Below are 27,026 nucleotides of genomic sequence, written 5' to 3' on the forward strand. Positions count from 1 at the left end.
TTCTTGGTTTTACTCATTTCACTTTGCATTAATCTTCCCAGGTTTTTCAAACTGTCTCTTTTATAATTTTTTATACAATAGTATAATTACACATTATATCCATGTATACAATTCATTCAAGCACTCCCAAATTGATGGACACTCCCTTAGTTTCTAGTTCTTTGCTACTACAAACAAGAGCTGGTGTATATATATATATATATGTATATATATACACACATCTATATTTGTTTTACTTATAGGTCATTTTCATCTTTCTTTTATCTCTTCGAGTCACAGGCCTAGTAATGTTATTGGACAGTAAAATAATTTGGGGGTCATAGGTCCAAATTGCTTTATAGAATGTCTGGATCAATTCACAGCCCCACCAAGAGTGAACTAATATAATTTTTCTCACTGCCCAAAAAACATTTGCAGTTTTTATTTTTGGTAAATTTTTCTAGACTATTGGAGTCAGGTGGAATCTTAGAGTTGCTTTAATTTGTATTTCTCTAATTATTAGTGATCTGGAACATTTTATCAAGGTTATTAATAGCTCGGATTCTTCCTTAGAAAACTGCCTGTATCTATCTTTTGACTATCATCTAGGGATGACTTTTGTTTTTATAAATTTGAGTCAATTTCTCATGTATCTTGAACAGAGACCTTTATTAGAGACTCTTGCTGTAAAGGTTTCTATCCCTCCTCAATTATTTGCTTTCCTTCTAGTTTTGGCTGTGTTTTATTTGTGCAAAAAATTTTCAGGTTTTATATAATCAAAATTATTAATTTTATCTTCTTTGATCTTCTATCCATTGTTTGGTCATAATCTGTTCCTCTATCTATAGATCTGAAAATATTTTTCTCACTCCTCTAATTTGCTTATAATGCTTAATAGCCTGATTAAGAGTTTATATTGGCATATAGTATGATATGATATTCTATTTCCAATTTCTGCCAGATACTTTTCTAATTTTCTCAGCAGTTTTAATTGAATATTAAGTTCTTCTCCCAGTAGCTGAAGTCTTTTGTAATAGTCTTCTACTTGTTTTCTCTACTTTAATTATATCCAACCCATCTTCCCCTCAGCTGTTAAAGTAATTGTAATGAAATGTTGGTCTATGTCACCCCTTCTCCCAGCGGCTTATTGTTACCTCCAAGTTAAAGTCTATTGCAAACTTGTCATAATCTGTTCCTTTTCCAGTCTTTTTATACTTTTCTTCTCTCTATCCAATCTATAATCCAGCTATATTATCCCACTTGTAGTTTTTTGAGCAAGATACTTCATCTCCTATCTTTGCTTTTCAATTGGCCATTTTCCTTATCTAGAAAGGGTCTGTCCCCTCCCTTTCTCCTTCTAAATCTCCTGGCTTCTGAGAATGCTTTTCCTGGTTCCCTCAGCTGCTAATGAGTTACCTTTCATATTTTTCCCTTCTATTATATATGTATCTGGAATATAATGTAGTTGTTATTAACATGTCTCCCCAGCTGTAATGAGCTTCCTGAGGAGAGGGGTTCTTTTTCCTTTTCTTTTATTTGTATCCCCAACATTTAGCATAGTTTGTATCACATAGGCTGAATAAACCTTTGTTGATTACCTAACAAACATAACTGTGAGGAGGTTTTTTACAAAAAAGTTTGGCCACCAGATGAGTTTAGCCACCAAGAACTAGAGATAACTATATGGACCCCCAGTTTGCTATAGCAATTCAATCTTCTGAGACTATCAAAAAGGACAGGAAACAGAAGACCTCTTTTCTAGAGAGTGTGGAAGACAGGAGGGATTTTTGTAGTTATTGGTATAAAGTATGTGCATTTGTCTCTTAGGTAGTTGCTATGAAAAAATGAAGTACAAGTTGGTCACCCTTTTGATGAAAAAGTGAAAGGTCTGGAGGGACTTTTCTTTACTCAACAGGTTATCAGAGAGAATGAAGTATTCCTTGAACTAGACTAGAATAAGTATTTCAAGTATAAAACAATAATAAAAAAGTCCATCACCCTTGGGTAATGGAATACTGGGAGATTAAAGAGAGGAAGAAGAAGAAGAAGAAAGAGAAGGAAGAGGAAAAGGAGAAAGAGAAAAGGAGAAGGAGAAGAACCACCACTAAACACATGCAACTAGATGATAAATCACCTAAGAAATAATCACGAATGAGTCAATGTCAACATCAGTCAGCAAATATTTATTAAGTATTTACCATGCGCCAGGCATTGAACTAAGTACTAAGATTACAAATAGAAAGAATGAAATAATACCTATTTGTCAAGGGCTTACATTCTAATGAGGAAGGCAAGTTCATAAATATGTATGCAATACATAGAATAAATATGAGTAAATGCATAATAGTTCATAGAGGATGGTTTGGGAGGGAGAACACTAGCAATTGGATGAAATGTCTGAAAAGACTTCAGCTAGATGATGCTTAAGTTGTGTTTTTAAGAAAAAGAGGGCTTCTAAAATGCAAACATGGAAAAGAAATACATTCCAGGCATGGGGGCTGATTAATGCAAAGGCAAAGAGTTGAAAGATAGAGTATTATAGGGAAAGATCATAGAGACTTGCTACTGGTCATCTGGCTTATGCTTAAAGTCTCTTCATGAAGGAATAGATCTGGAAAAGGCTCATGGGGTTCTCTAGCCAATTATTAAATGATCAATGTGAGCATTTGTACCTTGGAACGCAAACTCTACAGAGTCTGAGCTTTATTTATTGTTTTGTTGATTCAAGATGGTGATGGAGAAAATGTGTCAACAATGCAACTTAAGCTTCAAGTGTGCCATTAATATCCTTTTTTTTTTCTTTTGGAGAACAATTGTTAAACATTTACCAGCACATCCCTGGGGGAACTCAGTATTTCTCAAAGTATCCCATTTCCTTTTTTGAACATACCTTGCACACAGTGAGAACTTAATAAATGTTTGGGGAATTGAGCTAAACTGAATCTTGAATATGCTCTATAGGTCCTTAACAATTGTATAGTTAGGATTGTTATATAAGTGACATGTTATGTGTGTAGTACTCAAATGCTTGAGAGATGAATTAGCCAGAATCATGTGGTCTGATGAGGGAAGAAGCAGTACAGAGGGAAATAGAACCAAGAATGTAAGGGAATTAGCTAATGAAAATGAAAAAAAAAAAATTAACCCAAGTAAAAAGGGAGGGAGTGATCAATAAAGAATCTGGAAAGCTGGGAAAGAAATGTGATGTGGGAATAATTTAAATATGATTCAGGACCTAGCAGGATTTTTTTTTAAATCTTGACTAGATTTTGTTTTCTTATCTATAGATTAAGGAGTTAGACTAGTTGGTTTCTAAGGCAAGCTTCTAGAATTATTTTCTTTGTGTAATCAAGAAAATGAAGGAAGAAAAGAGAACAGACTTGTGATTTCACTGGCAAGGGGAAACTACTTCTACTAATGAATATTGGCACTCATCTTGCAATTTATAGTTTTTTTTTTTGCCTTTCTCTTATTTCTAGTGATTATTGTAATGTCTGCCAAAAAGCTATTAATAAAATTTTTGCTGCTGATGCTACTGATGATGATGATGACAACTACAAGATGATGCTGATGGGAAACGGAGAGGTTAAACAACTTGCCCAGGATCACAAAGCTTAAGTTTTATTTAAGTTCACATCTTCAAATTATCAAAATAAATTTCTATTCATTATATGAAACTACTTCTTGGATGAAAAGTAGAAAAACTGGTACTTTTTTCTAATTTGTATTATATTATGAGAGAGAGAGAGTGAGAGAGAAAAAAAGAGAGAAGACAGAGAACAGACAGAAAAATAGATAGAGAGACAGACAGAGAGACAGAGACCCAGAGAGATACATACTACTTGGATTGGCTATTATTTTTCCTGATGATCCCAAGTCCTTTAAATTTTTTTTATTAGTTAATTTTATACTTCATTATATTATACTTCATTAATTCCATTTATTTTTTATGTTCTTATTTCTGTGAATATACCCAACCAAACTCTTTCTAGTGTACAAACAGAAAGCCAAACTAATGATTCAACTGCTATATTCAACAGCATATGAAATACTGTGAAGCCACAGTCCCTCATCTTGCCAACAAAAGGAGGGATATCCATCCATCTCTTCAGGAGACCAAGAATGGTCACTGTAATTATATAGCATTAGGCTTTATTTTAGTGTTTTAAAAAATTTACATTATTATCTACCCACTTCCTTCCTCCCTCTCCCTCCCCCGCCCCATCCCATTCTTATTTAGTTCGTATCATCATTCCTTTTTTTCTTGGACATTATTCATTAGTTCGTATCATTATTCCTTTTTTTCTTGGACTTCTTCATATTCATTGTTTCTTATACTTCAATGATGTTCTATTTTATTAATATGTCACATTTTGTTAAGCCATCCCTCAACCAATGAGCATGTGCTTTGATTCTAATTCTTTATTACCACAAAAAGTGCTGTTTTGAATCTTTGGTATCTATGGGACATTTTTTCCCTGTCTTTGAGCCTTTATATTGCCCATCAGAGGAATCACTGAGTCAGAGGTTATGAACAGTTTCCAAGTTGTTTTCTAGAATAGTTGAATCAATCACACATTATACTTGTTTGAGTCATTTATTTTCAAGAAACTTATATGACTCCAGTCCTATAGAGGAAATTAATGAATGGGCTTATCTAAGAAGAATGACATTTTATAGTTCAACTTCCATATTATTGAGAGACATCATGGTGTAGTGGAAAGAATGCCTGAAATTTGATTAAGTCCTGAGTTCAAATTCTACTTATAATACTAACTCTGTGACCCTAGACAAGTCAGTTAATTTCTCAGTTTTCTGTAAAATGGGAACAATAATATAGATAGCACCTATTTTTGCAGGATTATTATGAAGATTGAATAAGGTCATGTATATATATAACAATAGATTGACCCTGATATAAGGGGGCTAGAATTGTCCTTTCCCATTAAGGGGCTTTGGGTTCCAAAGAGCTTAACTTTAGAGGACATGATCTCTAAAAAGAGGGTAGGCTCTGACTTGCAGTTTCTGGCTCATTATTCCCCACTCTACAGTGGAACTGGAGAAAATCACTTAAAAACTTACATTTGGCTCATGTCTGAGGTTTCCCCAATTGGTTATCAGAAAAATATTTAGAATATAATGTACACAGGCATAGGATAGCTGTTTATTTCCTCCACATAAATAAATGATTAAACCACAAAAGACTACTCATGATTATTCATTAATAAGACTTAAAACAGGAAACAGTATTCAATACTCCTCTTATGTTCTCTTGGAGATTGGTGCTAAAAACATAAAATATGAATGGCTCTACTGAACAGCCATTTCACCTGGCACTATCTGAATGCCTTCCTCATGGTCCATATCTCCTAGTAAGCTAGGGCATGGGTTGGGCTCATCCTTGGTGGTAGACTTCTCTGAGGAAGATCTGGTTGAGAAAAGTCATCTTCCTGTCAATCAGTTCCCACTGAGGGATCCAGATACCTCCATCCTCTTGAAGTACAAGGTTGTTTCCAAGACTACATCCAATGCTCACTTCAGGATCACTCATACAAAGGAAAAGAAACAAAGCTGGAGACCTTACCAGTGACCTGAGGTTCAGACTCAGGCTTCCCTTGGCAGAAGCCTTTGTAGCTGCTAGGGTGGGAGAAGAGCCCCTTGCCCATTCATGGGAGAAGGGCAAGCAAGATTTTTCTAGAGTCTTCACATTCTTGGAAGCCAAGAGAGAGCAACAGAAAGAGAGTGATGGAGTTATTCCTTTTAAGGTCTACTAAGCAGACTATTTTTATTGGCTCATTAGACAATTTTCTTAGGGAGTTGATTAATAGCTTGTTCTATTTCTTTTTCTAAAATGAGACTGTTTAAGTAATTTATTTCCTTCTCTGTTAATCTGGGCAATCTATATTTTTGTAGGTATTCCTCCATTTCACTTTCATTAGGCATTTTAAAAGTAGTTCTTCCTATCATCACAGAGACCCAGAAATTGCTGTATCATGCTCAAGTCCCTCAGTATTGAGCACATGTCCCCAGAAATGTCAAGAGGAGCTCAGCTCAGTTCCATGCATGATTCACGGGGTGACTTCTATCTCCAGCACATTTGGAATGACATAAATGTGGCTATAGTTTGAGTTGAACATGTTCAATCAATTTTTTTTCATGTGCCTAATTCCATCCCCAATAGTTAGCTGCCTTAAAATGATACATTTTTCTCATTTAGAGCAATCGATTACCATTTTAGACAGTGCAACAGATATTCATGTATTGTTAGATGTCATAAAAATGGGGAAATTTTGAATCTCAATTAAGAATAAATAGGCATTGATGGAACATCTACTCTGGGCAAAGTTGCATCTGTGGGACTGTGGGGAAGATAAAAAAGTAGAAGGCATGATGTTTATCCTCAAAAAACCTAGGATTCATTTGTAAAAAATACTTACTAAAAAAAAAACCCAGAATCAAAGCCAAAAACAAAAACTACCTCAAAACTTAACAGGCAGATAGGGAATACTGGATAGAATGCTGGATCTGGAATTGAGAACAATTTGGCCTCGGACACTAGCTGTGTGACCTTAGGCTGGTCATTTAATTTCTCTCTGCCTCAGTTTTTTCATTTGTAAAATGGAAATAATAACGGTATCTACCTCCCAGAATCATTTTGAATACAAAATAAGATAATATTTATAAAGTGCTTTGCAAACCTTAAAGCATTATATAACTGTTAGCTATTATTATAAGGGGCACCAAGGTGGTACTGCGTCTGAAGTCAGGAAAAACTCATCTTCCTGAGTTCAAATCTGGTCTCAGACACTTATTAGCTATGTGACACTGAGCAAATCACCTAATACTGTTTGTCTCAGTTTCCTCATGTGTAAAATGAGAAAGAAATGGCAAACCATTCTAGGATATTTGCCAAGAAAACCCCAAATGGGGTCACAAAGAGTCAGACTGAAATGACTTAACAACAACAGCAATACATTATTAATAAGAGAAAAACAATAGTTAAAAATAACAACAAAAAAGAGTTGTTAATGTATTTCAACATATTTAATATGCATTGAACTATCTGCCAGCTGGGGAGGGGTGGGGGGAAAAAGGGAAAAATTTGGAACAAAAGATTTTGCAAGTGTTGGAAAAATTACCCATGCATATGCTTTGTAAATAAAAATCTTTAATAAAAAAGAAAGTATTGAGGCATATATTATTATAAAAGAAGTGAAGAGTTTCTGGCTAAAAGTTTAAAATTCCAACCAAAATTGTATAATATCCCCTTTGAGAAAGAGATTTAATTGATACATTGACAATACATTCTATTATGAAAATAAATATTTGGACTTAAAAAAAAAGTTGTTACCAGCCAATAAGTATTTGATTGATAAATGGATGATACCATATTCAATCTTCTACTATAGGAGAGTTCCCTTTTTTTAAAAGTAAGTATAAAATAGAAAAGTACTAAATAAAATTAGACAATTAGAAAATACAATTAGAGTCATTGATGAGAAGGAAAAGTGTTTCTCTCAGTAGAAAGGAGAAAGTTACTGGGTCACACATATGGAAATTCATTCCTTTACAAAGCCCTTTAATTCCAAATCAGGGCACTTTCTAAATCTTATCAGACTATAATCCAAAATACAGAGAGGGAATGGGAAGTTAGTAGAGTTTCAGGCAGAATTGGATGTCAGTGTGCTGAATTCAAATGGCTTGGATCTAATGGAGATGGGAACAGAGCCAGGAGATAAAATGAGTCAATGCTAGGATGGGGAGAACTCTGATTCAGAGGTGGATAGTAGGGAAGGGACAAGGTTCTGAAAGCATGACCTCCAAGTCTTCATGTGTAATGAACAGAAAATAATGGAGGGGTGAGATCTGAGACCCTCAATACACCTGTCTGAAGCTCCACAGCCAACAGCCTGTCTCTGTTCCAAGGGACCTTGAGTTAGCTCTGTGGGGACTCACAGCCATCAGGTTACCTTCACTGCTCACTGAAAAGGCTTCCTAGGCGACAGTCTGCCTTCTAAAGGAGTGCTATCTTAAAGAGAATCATATTTTACTCGGTTGCCCTTTCTTTGACTTTTATCTCTGGAGTGAAAAGACAAAGCTGATGGGGTCACTCTTTTGTTCTTTGGCTACTATTCCCAGATTGTCTAGTTATGCTTTTGGGAAATGATAATTTGTTATAGTTCTTCAGTCATTTCAGTCATGTCTGACTCTTCATGACCCCATTTCAGTTTTTTTTTTCTTGGCAAAGATACTGGAGTTTTTTTCATTTCCTTCTCCAGCTCATTTGACAGATAAGGAAACTGAGGGCACAGGGTTAAGTACCTTGCCTAGGGTCACACAGTTATTAAGTGAGGCTGGAACTGAACTCATGAAGATGAATCATTCTGACTTTAGGCAAGACTTTTTATCTCCTAGATCACCTAGCTGCCCACTTTATATAAACTAGACATGGAGTGATATGTTTAATTGACCCTAGTTTTGTGACCTGTGCAATGAGACCAGACTTATAAATACAGGAGGAAGGTAGTCATCTATCCAGAGGTAAAGGATAGGAGTATATATATGCTCTTGCTCCTCAGGATCTGTGAAGAGATGCTGTGTTGAGCTTCTATTGCATTAGGAATGTAGGGACCTTGTATGTAGGTATGCCCATCATCATTACAAATATTAGAGCCAGAAGGAACATTTGAATTCACCTAGTCCAACATCATTATTTTATGGATGAGAACACTAAGGTTCTTTATAGGTAAATGATTTACCCAAAGTCACACGGGGAACAAGTACGTTCTGTAAGGAGCCAGAGGGAAACAATAGATTTTTGTAGCAATGTATGTAGCTGAGATTAGTCAGAAGTATCTTTTGAGTGCCTTTTTTGTATGACTGCCTGTTCTTATTTTTTAATAATACTTATTTTTTCCAAATACATGCAAAGATAATTTTCAACATTCACTTTTGTAAAACCTTGTGTTCCAAATTTTTCTCCCTCTCTTCAGCAATCTGATATAGATTAAACATGTGTAATTCTTCTAAACATATTTCCATATTCATCATGCTGCACAAGCATGATCAAAAGGGGAAAAATATGAGAAAGAAAAAAGAAAACCCAGCAAACAAACCACAACAAATAGGTGAAAATACTATGGCTTTAATCTCCATTCAGTCTCCATAGTTCTCTCTCTGAATGCAGATGGCATTTTCCATCCCAAGTCTATTGGAATTGCCTTGAATCACCTCTTTGGAAAGAGCCAAGTAGCTCACAGTTGACCATTACATAATCTTGGTCCTGTGTCCAAAGTTTTCTTGATTCTGCTCATTTCACTCAGCATCAGTTCGCGTAAGTCTTTCCAGGCTTTTCTGTAGTTGTTTTCATATAGTTCCTGACTTTCCCTTGGCAGATAGAATCCCAAATATTTTATACTATTGACAGTTATTTTAAATGAGATTTCTCTTTGTATCTCTTGCTGCTGGACTTTGTTGGTAGTATATAAAATCCAGGATTTTCTGAAATCTACCCATTCATCATTTCTTATTGAACAGTAATATTTCATTATATTCATAAACCATAATTTATTCAGCCATTCTTCAACTAATGGGTATCCACTCAATTTTAATGACTGCCTGTTCTTGAGCCTCTCAGAGATAACAAAAAGCAGACCTACTCTCTGCCTTTAATGAAGTTGTACTCCAGTTGGAGACATATGGAATATGTCCATAATACGTGGCCCAGAGCAGTTTTATAGCAATCAACCAGCATTTCTTAAGTGCCTACTTATGTGTCAGGCATTGTACTAAGTGCTGGGGATACAAAAAAAGGCAAAGGTGGTTCCTGCCCTCAAGAAATTTACAGTCTAACAATAGAGAAAACATGCAAGCAAACATATTGAAAAATCAAGCTATATAGAGGATAAATAGGAAAAAAATTAACAGAGGAAAGGCACTAGAATGATGAGATTTTTAGATGGGATTTAAAGTAAGTCAGGAAAGTCAGTAGGAGGGAGAATGTCGCAGGTAGAGGGGGACAGCCAGAGATAATTCTTAGGTAGAGAGAAGGAGGCAGACCCACCAGCAGGTTATTGCAATAGTCCAGAGATGAGATGAGGAGAACCTGAACTAGAGGGATGGCAAGTCAGAGGAGAGAAGGGGAGGATATTCAAGAGATATTGCAAAAGTGAAATTGAGAGGCCTTGGCAACAACTTGGATGTAGGGAATGAGAGATAGTGAGAGTCCAGTATGAGTCCTGGATTGTGAGCCTGAAGGACTGAGAAGAAGGTGCCCTTTACAGTCAAAGGAAGTAGGAGAGGGTAGGGGAGGATTTATGGGGAAATGAATTCTAATTCGGACATATTGAATTTAAGATGTTTTTGGGAGATTCTCGTGTGGCTCACCTTGCTGCTAATGTACAGGAGATATGGAATGTTAGGGTGTTTGGGTACAAGATCCTTCTTCTAATCCCTTCTTTTGTTCCCTCTACTTTATTCCTCTTGTACTTTGAATAAGCTGGAGTTATTTCTACTCAGTGATCAAATTCTACTCAGTAGATCTAGATATATCACTTATGAAGAATTGAATTAAAAAAAATTAAATTCTTTCTATGTGTCAAGCCCTGTGCTAAATGCTGGGCTTACAAATAGAAAAATAAAATAATCTTTTTTTTTTTTCTCAAAGGGTTCACACTCTAATTGTGGTACACTCAATATATGTGGTAGTATTCAATCAACTGGATGGAAAAGTGCAGGAGTCCTTTAGAATAGGGCATCTTAAACTTATTCCACTTGTGACTGCTTTTTGTCCAAGAAATTTTTATGTGACCTTGGATATATACGTATATAAAATAGGTACGCAAATCAAACACTGATGGTCATAATTTTGTGACCCTTACATTCAGTTATAAGACTGCCATATGGGATCACAAATCACAGTTTAAGAAGCTGGGCTTTAGAGTACATTGAGATAATGGTCCTACGGGGACCCATCACCACCAGGAAAGTAGCAATGGGTCTAAGAGTTAGAGTAGAACAGAAATGCTGGGTTCCCCCTTGGAGGAATAGGAAGGAGGTTGGAGCTGTGTGTGTTGACAATATCAGGTCAGGAAAGGACAAAGGAAAGGAGGCTTTGTAGGAAAGTGGAAAGAAAGATCCAGGTATTTTGAAGGAGGGAATTGCTCAACTTGGCATTAGCTCCTTGCTGGGACCTTAGCTTCTCACAGATAACTTACAATTTCCTTTGGAAACTGAAAATACAATATTTTGGGTTTTGAACTGTGCTTAACATTTATTGCCTCACCTTCTGGCAAGGAAGTTCTCTTTACCAAAAATGATTTTTATCAGTTATGCAATATATACTCTTTATTGCCTGGTGCATTGAGAGGTTGGGTGATTTGTCCAAGGTCACACAACCAGTCTGTGGCTAAATTCATCCCTTTCTGATCCCAATACCAGCTTTCAATTTACTGCATCACCCTGCTTAGCTTATAACATACTCAGAATGTCAGTAGCTCTTATTCAGTCCTCAGAGCATCAGTCCCTGAACGAATGCCTGTAGATACTTCAATATATGATTCAGATTTTCTTCATAAAGCAACTAGTCTAATATGGAATATGTTTTACATAATCACACATAAATAACATGTCAAATTGCTTACCATTTTAGGAAGCAGGGAGGGAAGGGAAAAATTTGGAACTCAAAATTTTATAAAAAATGAATGCTAAAAAATAATCTTTTCATCATGTAACTGGGGGGAAATGAGATAAAAAAAAATAAAACAACTAAACTGTAACTGTCCCTTGTCATACACTCTCCATTATGACAGGACATGCTAACTCTTCAATTTTAACTTTCACTGCTTCATGGGATTCTATAAGTTATATGCAGGCACTGTTCAAAGTCCTAGGGCTGTAAATACAAGCAAGCAAGGTGGGCTCTGCTCTCAAGGACCTTACAGCTTTGTGGGTGAAGAGAATACATAAAGAGAAACAGCTAAAATCTAGAGAAGGTGGCCCAGTAGCATGATCTGGAGATGGGAAAGTGGAATGGAGGATTGGTTCCTGGCAAAAATAGGATGAAAACTAATTTCTTAGAACCCAATGTGGTTTCCCTGTGAAGGGGAGTCCAAGATACTAGAAGGGAGGAAAAGGGGAGGATGGCTGGAATAAAGGTGCCATATTTTGGAGCTAGGAATCTAGAAGACTGGAAGAAATCAGGCAGTTTGAGAGAACATAGGTTTGTGAGAATTTTATGGGTCTTTTCCACCCAGACTCACTCCCTAGCTGCTAGTTGTCCTCTAGATTCCTAATCTTGGTATTATCCTAGAGTCTTCATTCTCCCTCATTTCACATAAAGTTATTAAAACTTGTCCTTTCTACCTCTACTACATCTCTTGAATCCAGCCCCTTTTCTCCACTTGCATAGCCAATATCCTAGTTCATGCCCCCATGATTTGTGTGGTTCTGGGTTCCTCAGTCACTTTCTTCTTTGATCCCAACCTTCTGTAACAATCTTTCTATCCTTAGGAAAAAACCTGACAATTATCCTTTTCTCCCCCCTCCCTCATGAAGTAGTTAGAGACTTCATTTAGACATCCTCTGGGCTCTTAAACATTTGAATACAGTGTCCTAGGAATATTTTGTCTTTAGAGTACATATAATGTCATCATATTGAAAGTGGCACCCCTGAGGATCTCTATTACCTGCCTGTGTTTTTCTGAGTTCCTTGAGGTTCTTTATAGGCAGTTTCATGGCGCAGTAGATGGAGTACTGGGTCTGGATCAGGAAGATTTGAATTCAAATGTGACTTCAAATGCTTAGTAGCTATATAACTATGGTTAAGTCTCTCTTTCCCTCTCAAACTCCCTCTCTCATTCTCCCACTCCCTTTCTCTTTCCCTCTTCTTTTCCCTCTACTTCACCCTTTCCCTCACCCTCTCTCTCCTCTGTCTGAATGTTTCTCTCTGTCCCTTTGGGAACCTCTGCATTCAATTTGTTTCTAGGGTTTTCGCATTAGCTTACCTGATAGCAACCAAGGCAACCAATAAGCAATTTGAATATAAATATACTTATTAGAAAAAAATGAAAACATAAATGGATTGTGAATTTGAGTCCAGTAGCAAGGCTCAAACTCACAACACCAGTAAGAAAATAAATTCCTTCCTCTTGAATGCATTTTGTTTTTAACATCCAAATAAAGGAATATGACATTTACATGGCTTTTCCTCATATTTTTTTCTTTTTTTTAACCTCATTTTCTCAGCTTTCATATGCCTAATCTGTGTCCATCAGTCCCCCTCATGCACATCCTAGCCAGCTGCAATTTATCTTTGCCCAGAAAGTCTCAGGCACTAGCCCTGAAGCCCCTGCCTACACTTCGGTTGTTAGCCAGTCTGGCTTCCAGGCGTCTTGATTGTTTTTCTCTTGTAGCATTCTCCTTTCTTAACCAGTAGCAATTCTCAGTTCTTTTTTACATATGCCTTTGACACATGGCATTCTGGGAAATGTAACTTTTGCTTTCCTCTGATCCATACTCCATCTCCCCTGCCTTCATAGGAGGCTAGGTAAAGATAAAGGAGTAAAACCCCCCACAAAGGAAGTCTGCCATACACTGTAGAAATGTCACAAGTATAATGATCTCACTTTTCCAGTTCAAGAAAGGCTACATTTATTCCACAGAGTTCTAGGGATATCCCTGAGAGATTGGGGTGACATTCTTTAATACTATTAGTTTGAGCTTTTAAACTGATGTGATTCTCCCCACAGTAAACCACCATTGACTAGCACCTGGTTTCCTTTTTTTTTTTTTTTTTTTTTAACACTTTTATTTTTAATTTATGGAATAAGAAAGCATTTTTATAACAAAGCATAATAAAAAGATGATTGTATATGAAACTGAATAACTATTATGTGCAACTTGCTATTCTTTAAAATAAATAATAAAGTTATCATGTAAATAAATGTCTTTGTTTTCTTCCCTCTTCCCCTTTTCCCAGTCTTAGAAATGGCTAACATTACACATAAATAGATATATAAAATATAAGGCTATTATATGCACATTTATTTATCAATTCTTTCTCTGGATGCAGATAGTGTCTTTCTTCATATGTCTTTTTTTTTCTTTAGCTAATTTGGGTATTTATAATAATTAAAGTAACTTATTCACTTTAAGTTGTTTTTAAAACAATATTGCTGTTACCATATACCATGTTCTCTTGGTTATGCTCTTTTTGCTCTTCATTATTTCATGCAAATCTTTGTATGTTTTTCCAAGATCATTGAGTTCATTATTTCTTATAGCAAAATAATATTTCTTATACTATAACAATCGTATACTACAATTTGTTCTACCTTTTGACTAATTAATATAATGTAGTTTTTCAAAAAGATATTTAGAGAAGGGAAGGAAAAAACAAAACCAAACCATTAAGTGGATTCTATGTGGCACTGCACTTAGTGTTTTACAAATATCATCTCATTTGATACTCACAATACCCTTGGAAAATAAGTGTAATTACTATTCCCATTTATAGTTGAGGACACTAAGGCTAACTTCCCCAGAAGCCATACAGTTAAGTCACTTCTCCAGAGTCACATTATCATTAAGTGTCCGAGGTCATATTTGAACTCAGGTTTTCCTGACATCTAGCTACCTTAATTTAAATTATCCACAAAAATGCCATGTGCATGTAGAATAGGATTAGAAAGGAGGGAAGAAGGTCAGTCAGGGGAGGCTTTCCAGAAGATGTCCAGGAAAATATGTGGTACAGGAGCATTCTCAGGAAAGGAGAAAAAAAAAAGTCAAATGTTCTTATTCCTTTTAATTTTCTGTGACTATATGTGCTTGAGAAGAGACAAAGGTCAGACTACCAAGTGCTAGAGAAGGTACAAAAAAGCAGACATGTGGGCTTTATGTTAGATCTCAGGCTTCTGGCCTCCTTGATAGTTCCTTCTTGGTGGTAGGAATTCAAGAACTTTTCCTCTCTTTATTTTATCTCTCACTTTCGATTTCTGTCCACTTGTTCTCTTTTTACATTCCTATGTTATGTATAACTTCATTCCTAAAGGACAGAGTATCAGAAGTTTAAAAGGAGTCCCCCAAGCAGAACTTTTGGAAGTTCCCCACAACAGCTCACCTATTCAAGAAATATCTTTCCCATGTACGTGGGAAATCTCCTTTTATGGGTCTTCTGACTCCCAAAGGAAAGGCTGTGGCTATAAATTATAGGTCAGGGCACCTGACCAACTTTTTTTTTGTGTGCCTTTGGACAAGTCACTTAACTATTTCCTCTTTTTGTAAAATGAATATAATAGTATCTTTGCACTTATCTGTCTGACAGAGAAATAGTGAGATTTGATAAGTATGAGAAGAACTCTGAGTTCCTTAGGGGTTATACAAAGTCAAATCAATTTACAAGGAACCCTGAGGGACTATCTAAATTCTTTAGTTGTACTGGAATTCTGCTGTGTTGAGCATTGCTTGAAATAACAGCACCATTATGTAGGACTTAGAAATCCCAGAGTTGTACAAGAACGTTAGTTATAATGGCATTTATTGAAATTGAAATTTGACCCGTTTTTCACTTCTGAATGAAAATTGTTATAAGCATGCTTATAGGAAAAATAGGATGGGGCCAGTTTGTGAAGAACTTTAGATGCTAAATAAAGAAGTTTATTTTTGATCCTAGAGAAGAGAGGGAGTTACTGGAGTCTGGGCTTGGGGTTGATGTGGTCAGTCTTATGCTTAGAAGAATCCCTTTTACAGTCTTGTGGAGAATCGATTGAGATGGAGAGACTTAAGGTGGGAATAGGAGACTGATTAAGAGGCTCCTGAAATCCTCTACCCAAGAGGGGATGATGACCTAGGCTAGGATGGTGGCTGGGTGATTGGAGAGAAGGGGACAGATGAGAGAGATGTTTCAGAGGTAAAATCAACAGGACTGGCAGCTATTAGATATGTGGGGTGAATCTAAATCAGTAGGTGAATATGGTACTGAGGTTTCCAACTTGAATGATAGAATAATAGCTAGCATTCACTTTATGATTTGCAAAGTACTTTGCAAATATCTTCTTGTATTCTCACAACAATTCTGTAATGTAGGTGCTATTACTATTCCCTTTATACAGATGGAGAAACTGAGGTAGAGGGAAAATGACTTGCCCAGTCACATAGCTACTTAGTGTCTGAGACAAGATTTGAACTCAGGTCTTGGTGGTATAGTGGATAGAACACAGGGTCTGGAGTCAAGAAGTCACATTTTCCTAATTTCAAGTCTGGCTTCAGACATTTATTAGCTGGGTGACTCTGGACAAGTCATTTAACCCTATTTGCCTTAGTTTCCTCATCTATAAAATAAACTGGAGAAGGAAATGGTGAAATACTTTAGTATCTTTGTCAAGAAAACTTTAAATAGAGTCACAAAGAGTCAATCAGGACTGAAAATTATTGAATAACAACCCCCCAACAATCATAACCTCATTCCAGGTCCAGTTCTCCATCCCCTGTGCCACTGAAAGGATCTTACCATAGGCAAGAATAGAGAGGTTTTTAAAGGGGTAGGTTTCTGGGGATGTAAGCCCGAGCTATCTGCAAGATCACAAAATATAACAATGAGGAACTGGAAATCAGAAGAGAGACTGGGGGTCAATATTAGGGTCTAGAAATCAGCTGCATAGATATGATCACTCAACCCTTATGGCCTAATGAAGGGAGATGAGTCAGAGAATAAATATTATTAAGCACCTACTATATGCCAGGATAAGTGCTTTATAGATATATTAATTTATCCTTTCAACAACCCTGGGTGCTAGGTATTATTATCCTCATTTTATAGATGAGGAAACTCAAGTAAATAGGAGTTAAAAGTGACTTACCCAGGGTCACAGAACTGGTAAATCTTAGAGGCTAATTTCTAACTCAACTCTTTTTTTGACTCCAGGCCCAATACTCTACCTGCCAGCTGCTCCATCAAGTAAGAGTGCATAGGAAAAGAAGAGAGTCAGATACAAGACAGAGCCTTGGGGTACAGATACAGTTGTATCCCAACTGTATACAATTGGGTGGTATGAAATGGGTGGTGGAAACCTTGAAGAAGCTGTCAGAAAAGTAGAGATAGAAACAAGAGATTCTCCTGGTCCTTCGCTCCTTCACTTACAAAATGAAAGGATTGGACAAGACCAAGAGTTCTTAATTGTGGGTGAGGTGTTTTTTTTTTTTTTTTGGTCATGGACCCAATCTAGTGAAGCCTCTGGAATCCCCTCTTAGAATAATGTTTTAAATGAATAAATTTAAACAGAAACCAATGATATAGAAATACTGTTATAAAATATTTAAAAGAACAAGTTCATGGACTCCAAGTTAAGAACTCTTGGCACTAGACAGAGTCTGAGGTTCCTTCCAGATCCAGCTGTTAGACCATAGTCTTCCTTCAATGTCCCATTGTGCATGGAAGTGACCTTGAATGCTGGAAAAATATGGTGTCAAAAGATAGCTAAGTGGGAGGTTGGGGGTTGGTGACTCCAAGGAAGAAACTTTTGGAGGCTATACCAGCTGTATAGTAATATGTAGGGATTTCAGTCTGCAAAGGTGAGGGGGTCTCTGTAATTCTGAAATCCTAATCTTTGAAGCATGGATGTCAGAAAAATGTTGTTCTAGTCTTGCTAGGGGAAGTAGACCACTAACATTTAAAAAATGACACAATCCCTGCCTTCAGGGAGTTTACAATCTCTAATTGTAGATTTCCTGCAGTTGGATATCAGAATGAGAAGGGGCTGTATTTCTTAAAACTAAGATTGCTTTATATTTCCTTCTTTATCTGCTCTCTTTTCCAGGTTCCTGGAAGGTTGTCTGTTAATCTGTCTGTCTCCCTGGCTTCCTGCCTCATCTCACATACACCCCCTCCTAGCTTGGGGCAGCTGATGGGCATGTCAGAAAGAGTACTGGTCCTAGAATTAGAAAGACCCGAGTTCAAATATGCCTTTAGCCATTTACTATCTATATGTAGCTGGGCTAGTCACTTAACTTCCGTTTCAAATTTTAACTCAATAAACATCTGTAAAGTATCTATTAAGTTTCAGATCCTGTGCAAAAAAAAGGGTGGGGGGGATAGAAAGGGAGAATAATGCTGTTCTAGCCTTGCTAAAAAAATCATACAAGGAGATTACAATCAAATAGGGAGAAAACTTTTATGTGTGTGTGTGTATGTGTATATATATATATATATACATATATTATATGCCTTATTTATACATAATATAATTATAATATAATAATATATATTATATATACATATACACATATAGATGCGCACACACACACACATACACATATATATGTCTGTATATATAAATATATACAAAGTGAGCAAAATATAGATAAATAGGCACTAGAATTAGGTTAGGAAGGCCTTCAGAAAAGGTAGGATTTTTAGTTGGAAATCAGGAAGAGCTTGAGGAGGGAGAGCATTCTAGACACTTGTCTCAACTGTAAAATATCTCCCAGGTTTGTTGTGAGACTCAAAGGAGATAACATTTGTATAAAATTAATCAAATTAATTTTATTTTATTGTAATATATAATATAATAATAAATTAAAAAACCTTAACATTTTTTCTGTCATTTTCTAGACAACAAAGCAATCAGTCAAAGCCCTGATTTGTGTAGCGTTTGCTGATTTCTGAGGTGTTAATGCTCATGTTAAATGTCCTTTATTTATTAATTTTTTTCAGATTTAATTTTTAACAGTCGGTTCTCCCTATCAGAAGTGACTTCGGCACACCTTGCTCTCTGGTTTCTCTGGGCCATCCCTGATTCCCCGGCCAGACTTTATACTTCCCTCCCCCAGCCTCTCCTCTTCCCAGTATCCTTCCTGCGCAGGCAGCTGACATTTGCAACACTTGAAAGTGACCTAGTTTAAGTGAAATGTTGGATTTTTCAGAGGGAGAGAGCGAGCTTCAATAGGTTGGCCTGGCAGGCTGCCAGGAGGCTTAGGTCACCTAATGACTTGTGTCAATCCCTTCTTTCCTGTCTTCCTGTTAGTAAATATCCCCAGGATGCACCCCAGAACAGCCAGAAGGTGGAGGAGGCCTGGGGAGGGAGAGAGACACAGAGGAGGAAGAGAAAAGGAAGAGCCCCAGAGCCAGAAGTGTGCAGACCCCAGGAAATGGGCCACCCGCCTCGGGAGGGAGGGAGGGGGACTTCCAGCGAGGCATTCCGGGGGGAGCGGTTTCTCTTTAAGAAAGGAGTATTTTTTTTAAAATATTATTTTCTTCAATGCGATTCTGATCTCTTTAATTTTTCCATTCATGCCTTTCCTTCCTGTTGGCTGCTTTTAAAGCTGTGTTCTTGCTTTCTCAAGCACGGTCATTGCGTGCTGAGAGTGATACCTGCGGCCGCCTCTTTCCTGGGAATCCAGGTGTGTTTTTTGGTAATGAGCTCTTCCTCCTCTCTGACTTCCTTTACCTTCCTCCACAGACATTTTCCTAAGGCCCGAAGAAAGGGCCTAGAGTGGGGAGAGGGATGCTGCTGCCGTTTCCTTAAGAGAGAGATTACCTGAATTTTAGGGCCTCCCTTTGCCAGCTTCTTCTGAGGGCTTTACCAGCCTTTGGCCAAGATGAAAATTCTTTGAACTGGAAGTCTCCCTAAATTAGTTTCCACCCTGATAAGAAAAGTTCCAGTGTTTGCCTTTTGTGTGTGAAGAAGGAATCCTGGATCAATTGATTCCCCAAGAGGATATCCTTTGGGATTTGTCATAGAAGGTCAAGGGCTCACTTTCCTAGGAGTCCATCTGCTTTTCAGGGATCAATTGCCTGCGGGCCTGAGGAAATGAATGAGACTCCTAATAAGCCTGGGCTGATCTCATATTGACCATATTGGAAGACTTCAGGGCCTGCTTCCACAGGACTTGAAGATCCTCTTGGCTGCCTTTTCCAGAGGTTAAGTTAAAGTTCACTATGGCCTTAATAACAAAACTTAATGGATTTTTTCTGCATGGGTCCCTTTATTTCTGTGTGAACTGGAATTAAAGTACAGGGGTCCAGAGCTAGTGCTTTCTTCATTGTACCACTAACTGTGCCTTGCCTTTAATCTTTTTCAACATCCTGTCTTTTCCAATGTGTTCTGCCTTTCCATAGATCCTTCCTTGAGCCTTTATCTGGGCTTCTGGAGGGTCCAGTGATGATCACCAGCCTCTCCTTGGCATCTGGAGTCTCAGGGGGAGCAAGCTCCTGCAGAACAAGAGAGCTGTTTGATAAGCTGGCCCATCTTGGCAGTGATGGCTCCCACAGCCCTTGCCGGGGGGGATGAATAGGTGAACAATCTCTGTTTCAGCCTGCTGCCCATATGGCAGGTCGTTAGTAGCCGAAGGAACCCCCAAAGTGGGGCGTGAGGGAATTCCAAAAGTAGAGTTTGGGAACAGACCGAGGGCATTCAGGTTTAATCCAGGAAGAATGTGCCTAAAATAGTTAAGCTTCAGCTTCAGTATTTGATCTTCCCGTGAATATACGGAATGAATTTAAGCATTGACTGATTTGACCTCCTCACTGTCTGAAGGCCTCTCAAAAGTGTGTACATTATATATGACTGCTTGATAGTAAGACATGGATAAAATTCCAGTAAAATGTTGGGGAAGAGTTGGGATCTGTAGATCGCATGATGTAAGAAACTGAAATACTGAACACCCACTGTGTCTGCTGCATTGTACAAGCTACAACTATGTACCCCAGGAAGGAGAATCACACAGTCTTAGCTTTGGAAGGTCCCCAGAGGCCAAATCTTCTAACTTGGATAAGTATCTGCTTCCCGACAATTCCTGTAAGAGGTCATCCAGCCTTTGCTTAAGACCTTAAGGGAGGGGGTAGAACCATTTCCTGAGGCAGTCTTCCTCTTTTGAATAGTTCTCATTCTTAAGGAGTTTTCTTTACATTGATCCTAAATCTGATTCTTAGCAGACCACCTTCCACAGGCCCCAGTTTTGCCCTCTGGGACCAAACAGCACAAGGCTAATCTCCCTTTCCTGTGATAGCCCTTCACATCCTTGTAGATAGTTCTGTTCTCCCCTTGTAGTCTCCTCTTTAGACTTAACATCATTCTCATATGTCTTGATTCCAAGACCCTTCACTATCCCTATTGCCTTTTCCTGGCTGCTCTGTAGCTTATCAATGTCCTTCCTAAAATTTCCCAGAACTAAGCATAATACTCCAGACCTAGTCTGACCAGAGCAGGACTCTTTCCCTTCTAATTCTCTCATAACACAGTCTGATTTTGTGTGTGTGTGTGTGTGTGGGGGGAAGAGAGTCTGCTACATTATACTGATTAAGTATATTGAGCTTGCAGCTTAAACCCCCAGATCTTTTTCAGATGAACTGCTTTAACTATGCCTTCTCCATCTTATTTTTGTGAAGTTGATTTTTGAATCCAAGTATAAGATTTATGTTTATTTGTATTAGTTTTTCCCTTTTATTATTATATTTGACTCAAAGTTTTATCCTGTTGGATCTTTATTCCATAGGTTCACATGTAAGTTATTCATTTTAGTTTATTACCATGGACATATTTGATAAATATGACATCTATGTTCTTATCCAAATAGTTGATAAAAATATTATACAAATTTTTTGTGTGTCTCAATGTTTGGCATGTTAGTTTGGCATGATATAACCATGCAGGCTGTTTGTGATTACTGTTTCCTTTTCTACATGTTTAATAACTGTCCTCTTAATGATATATTCTGGAATTTTTCTTGGAACAGAAGTCAAACTTATTAGTCTACATTTTTTCAGATTCTCTTCTGCATCCTTTCCCTCCTTCCTCCCCTCCAAAAAAAAAAAAAGGAATGTTTTACACCTTGTCCTAAGGTCTCTGGCTCTGCTCCAATTCTCTACAAGTGCTCAAGAATCACTGATAGTGAATCAGCAAATATATCTGCCAGCAGGCATAACCTTGCTATCAGATGTACACATAGGAAAAACTGGATAGCTGAACCATTGGAAAACAACTTACAAACACATTCCAGTCTTAACAAAATCTGCATATTCAAGGTTTGGAGTGGAGCAGAGGAAAGAAGAAAGGAAGGAAGGAAGAGAAAGATGGAAAGAAGGAAGGAGGGAAGGAAGAAATTGAAAGAAAGAAGGAGGGAAGGAAAGAAATAAACATTTATTATGCACTTATGCACTGAGAGTTACAAATTCAAGCAAAAAGATATTTTCTGACATCCAGGTACTTCCATTCTAATGCATTAAGACAATCTACTGAAGAGAGCTGAAAAGCTTTTGGGTACTAATTTCGAAGTCAGGAAGCCAGAAACAGGTCCAGGAAAGATAAAGGTCAGAGTGGCGTGCAAGTTAAGCCGAGGGAATAAGGCAGATTTCTAGGACGGGGTCAGAAACACAAAGGTCAAAATGTAGAGGAAGGCAAAGGTTGTGGCTATGAGCAAAGTCAGGAATTGCGTATTTGAGTGATGAAAGAATGGAGGAAGCACTATATTTCAGACTCACAAGGTAGATATGGAAAACCGATCAATCATTCAATCAAGAAGTATTTATTAAGGGTTTACTATGTGCTGGAAACTATGTGTACAAAGAAAGGCAAAACTAGTTCCTGCCCTCAAAAAGTTTGCATTCTTTTAAAGCATGCATCAGTCCACAGGAGAATATGTGGGGAACCTTGAATTTATTTCATCACTTTATCCTATTTATCTTGACTCAAAGGTTGACGCCTGAGTATGTACCTGTCCAGCTTGCTTTCCTAGAAGGTTCCAACATAAGAAAAAAATATCAAATATACCTCTTTTAAAGTCTGGTGCCTTGAGACAAAGTCTCTTCAGCAAAACTCTGGCTGGTTTTTGAGTTCCATCACAGTAGGAGATTGTTTTGAACAGCAGAGACAAAGATATGTTTTCTCTTTAAGTCTGGGTTTCAGTTTGGGGCCTCTCAAGGCTAATGAGAACTCTAACTAGAAGGAAAGGACTCCAATAAACTAAATTTCCTGGATCCAAAGAAAGTGTCATGCAAATCTCTTGCTCTCCTTCCGCCCAGGAAGCCCCACTTGCTCATCCCTTGCTGGCCATACTTCAAAGCTGAGTCCTGAGTTGAAATGTGAGGATAGTGCAGAGCTACATCTTTTTTTCTGGTGGTGTTATTATTTAATAAAGCATTTGTTGTTCCAGGTTTGGCAGCAGGGCTAGAGTTGCTGTTCTAACAGGTGGTGGCAGGAGTAACCAGACCCAGAGCCCCTGATCATCGCATTGGAACTCCCTGGTTGATTCTTTGATATCGGGCTACAAGAGGACAAAACACAGTGACATAGGACACTTCCTGTCCCAAATGGGACCCTGATACAGGACACCTGAAACAACAAGCAGACAAAAAGTTTCACAGAGCTGCTCCAGGAATGCTGGGCCTCTGGCTGCCCCGTCAGCGTCGGGAGCTCTCATTTGTCCCAGTCCAGAAGGTTTTGGGGAGGAGGCGGATGAGCAGAACCAGGGGAGAGAGCCTAAGGGAAGTCCAGATGTGGAGCTGGGTCCAGGCTCAAAGACCAGGGAATGTAGGAAGGCTCAGGTATGGATGAATGTTAATGAGGCTGAAATCGGGCCTGGATTCTTTCAGCCTTCAGTCCCTCACTGCAGTTAGAGATATTACTCACACAATATAAGCTGAGTAGGGAGGGCTGGTGGAATGTCCATCTGCTGAAATTTTGAAGCCCTCTTGGAAGCTAGATTTGTGCAACAGACTGGGGGTGGGTGGATGAAGAGGAATTTCTTCTTCATCTTATAAGGAAAGATACTTGCAAATGAAGACTTAATTTCCTAGAGAAAAATCAAAGAAAGGTAAAATTTTAGGGCTGGCCCATACCGGAACCAATATTAATAATAATTATTGTTTTTTTTTTAAGGCTGGGATCACACAGATAGTAAATGTGAAGTGTCTGAGGTCAGATTTGAACTCAGGTCCTCTTGACTTCAGGATTGGTACTCTATTCATTACCCCATCTAGCTGCCCCTTCCCAATAATTGATTATTCTTCTTTTTTAATAATAGCTTTTTATTTTCAAAATATAGGCAAAAATAAATTTCATCCTTGCAAAACCTTGTATTCTAAATTTTTCTCCCTTCCCTTAAGCACATTAAGGTCACAAGAAGGGGATTTAATAAAAACAGCCAACCAAGTCCTTGGATTTGAGCAAAGGAGGCAAGGTTGAAGAAATTCTGAGATGTGATGTAAGTAGATGAGAGGTAGACACATGGCCTCCATTTTCTCAGTAAAGTCTAAGGCAAAATTATCCTCTAGATAGCAAGCAATCCAATATATGTTAAACATGTGCAGTTCTTCTATATGTATAGAAGAACTTCTATACATATTTTCACTTATCATGCTGCACAAGAAAAATCAGATAAAAAAATGAAAAAGAAAACAAAAAGCAAGCAAACAACAACGAAAATATTATGTTGTGATCCACATTCAGTCCCTATATTCCTCTTTTTGGATGCAGATGGCTCTATCCCTCACTAATCTATTGCAATTTATCTGAATCATCTCATTTGAAGAGAGCCACATATATCACAATTGATCATTTCATAATCTTGTTGCTATGTACAATATTCTTTTGGTTTTACTCACCTCACTCAGCATCAGTTCATGTAAGTCTCTCCAGACCTTTCTGAAATCATCCTGCTGGTCATTCCTTATAGAATAAGAATATTCCATTACATTCACAACTTATTCAGCCATTTCCCAACTGATGAGCATCTAATCACTTTCCAATTCCTTGCCACTATAAAAAGTGCTACTACAAACCCAGTAATTGATTCTTATGCCTGTTTACTTGTTTACTAGAACAGGAGCCAGAAAAACATGGGTTTTGATCTGCAGTTTATTAATTGGTTACCTAATCTATCACTGTCTCATCTATTTATGCTGAAGACACAGCATACATAATATTGGTAGTTAGTGTTAGACTTAGGACTTCAAGCCAACGTGAGTTCAAATCCTGCCTCTGAGAATTACTATAGTCACATTTGTGACCATGGGTGTGCAAGCCACTTCCCCCACACCTCAGTTTCTCCATTTGCAAAAAATAATAATGATGGTACCTTACAAGGTTAAGGTTGTCTTGAGGTTCAAATGAGATAATGAATTCAAAGTACTCTGTGATCTTAAAGCACTAGGTAAATGTCAATTATCTTTTTTTTTTTTTAACTTTTTTTATTATAGCTTTTTATTTACAAGACATATGCATGGGTAATTTTTCAGCATTGACCCTTGGAAAACCTTTTGTTCCAACTTTTCCCCTCCTTCCCCCACCCCCTCCCCTAGATGGCAGATAGACCAATACATGTTAAATATGTTAAAGTATATGTTAAATGCAATATATGTATACATATTTATACAGTTATCTTGCTGCACAAGAAAAATTGGATTTAGATGTAGGTAAAAGAAACCTGAGAAGGAAAACAAAAATGCAAGGGGACTAAAACAGAAGGAGTGGAAATGCTATGTTGTGGTCCACATTCATTTCCCATAGTTCTTTCACTGGGTGTAGTTAGTTCTCTTCATTATTGAACAATTGGAACTGATTTGGTTCATCTCATTGTTGAGGATGGCCAGGTCCATCAGAATTGATCATCATATAGTATTGTTGTTGAAGTATATCATGATCTCCTGGTCCTGCTCATTTCACTCAGCATCAATTCATGTAAATCTCTCCAGGCCTTTATGAAATTATCCTGCTGGTCATTTCTTACAGAACAATAATATTCTATAACATTCATATACCACAATTTACCCAGCCATTCTCCAATTGATGGGCATCCACTCAGTTTCCAGTTTCTGGCCACTACAAAGAGGGCTGCCACAAACATTCGTGCACATACAGGTCCCTTTCCCTTCTTTAAGATCTCTTTGGGATATAAACCCAGAAGTAACATTGCTGGATCAAAGGGTATGCAACAGTACAATAACTTTTTTTAGCATAATTCCAAAATGCTCTCCAGAATGGTTGGATGCATTCACAATTCCACCAACAACGTATCAGTGTCCCAATTTTCCCACATCTCCAAAATTCGTCATTATCTTTTTCTGTCATCCTAGCCAATCTGACAGGTATGTAGTGGTATCTCAGAGTTATCTTAATTTGCATTTCTCTGATCAATAATGATTTGAAGCACCTTTTCATATGGATAGAAATAGTTTCCATTTCTTCATCTGAAAATTGTCTGTTCATATCCTTTGACCATTTATCAATTGGAGAATGGCTTGATTTCTTATAAATTAGGGTCAATTCTCTATATATTTTGGAAATGAGGCCTTTGTCAGAACCTTTGACTGTAAAAATTTTCCCAGTTTATTGCTTCCCTTTTAATCTTGTCTGCGTTAGTTTTGTTTGTAAAAAAAAAACTTTTTAATTTGATATAATCAAAATTTTCTATTCTGTGATCAATAATGATTTCTAGTTCTTCTTTGGTCACAAATTCCTTCCTCCTCCACAGGTCTGAGAGGTAAACATTCCTATGTTCTTCTAATTTATTTATAATCTCATTCTTTATGCCTAAATCATGAACCCATTTTGACTTTGTGTATGGTGCTAAGTGTGGGTCAATACTTAGTTTCTGCCACATTAATTTCCAGCCAGTTATCTTTATTAACCACAATTAGGTTGCTTTACCATCCATGCTCCTCAGAGATGTCATCTGTAAAATGGAAATAATCTCTCCTCTGTTCTACCTGTCTAACCCATGGGGTTACTATGAGAGAGAAATGTCTGTACTTAAATAAAAGTCTCCAATTTCAAAGTATTATTTTTGAGAAACATTAAAGCAGGGGTCCTCAAACTACGGCCCGCGGGCCAGATGCACAGCTGAGGATGTTTATCCCCCTCACCTAGGGCTATGAAGTTTCTTTATTTAAAGGCCCACAAAACAAAGTTTTTGTTTTTTACTATAGTCCGGCTCTCCAATAGTCTGAGGGACAGTGAACTGGCCCCCTATTTAAAAAGTTTGAGGACCTCTATATAGAGGAATGCAAAGGGTTAGAATAATGAATCAAATCCATTCATGTTTCTGAGGTTGCATTT

This window comes from Antechinus flavipes, chromosome 2 (genome assembly GCF_016432865.1).
Source record: "Antechinus flavipes isolate AdamAnt ecotype Samford, QLD, Australia chromosome 2, AdamAnt_v2, whole genome shotgun sequence".
Classification (NCBI taxonomy): Eukaryota; Metazoa; Chordata; class Mammalia; order Dasyuromorphia; family Dasyuridae; genus Antechinus; species Antechinus flavipes.